Here is a 425-nt window from a genome sequence, read left to right on the forward strand (position 1 = left end):
CATCGAACGAACGGTCGGCGACCTGATTTACGATTCCTCAAGCGCTAAGCTACGGCAGCCCCGCTGCACTTTGTAGCAACTGTAGTCAATCTGCACCTGAGTCGTTTAGACTAATCCTCTGTGAGGAGTGAGGATGGAACGATTTTCCACTTTGCCCCAGGGCATGCAGGACAAGCTTAACAAGCTGATGTCCTTGCTGGGCTCTGAGGGCGTGCAACACCTTGCGGCGCAAGGCCCCGAGGCAATCGGTGTGCGTCTAGAGGCAAGTTCAAACTGCGAAAACGCGCTTCTAAAGCACCTGCAGCAGAAGATGTCTGCATCATTTGTGTCTATGACGCCACCGTCAGTGACGGACGACTTCCCCCGCCCTAAGCCGCTCATGGTGAGCGTTAAGGTCTTTGAGGGGGAGGATGGAGAGAATCTCC

The sequence above is a fragment of the Plasmopara halstedii genome (assembly GCF_900000015.1).
Source record: "Plasmopara halstedii genome assembly, contig: Scaffold_3060, whole genome shotgun sequence".
Lineage (NCBI taxonomy): Eukaryota > Oomycota > Peronosporomycetes > Peronosporales > Peronosporaceae > Plasmopara > Plasmopara halstedii.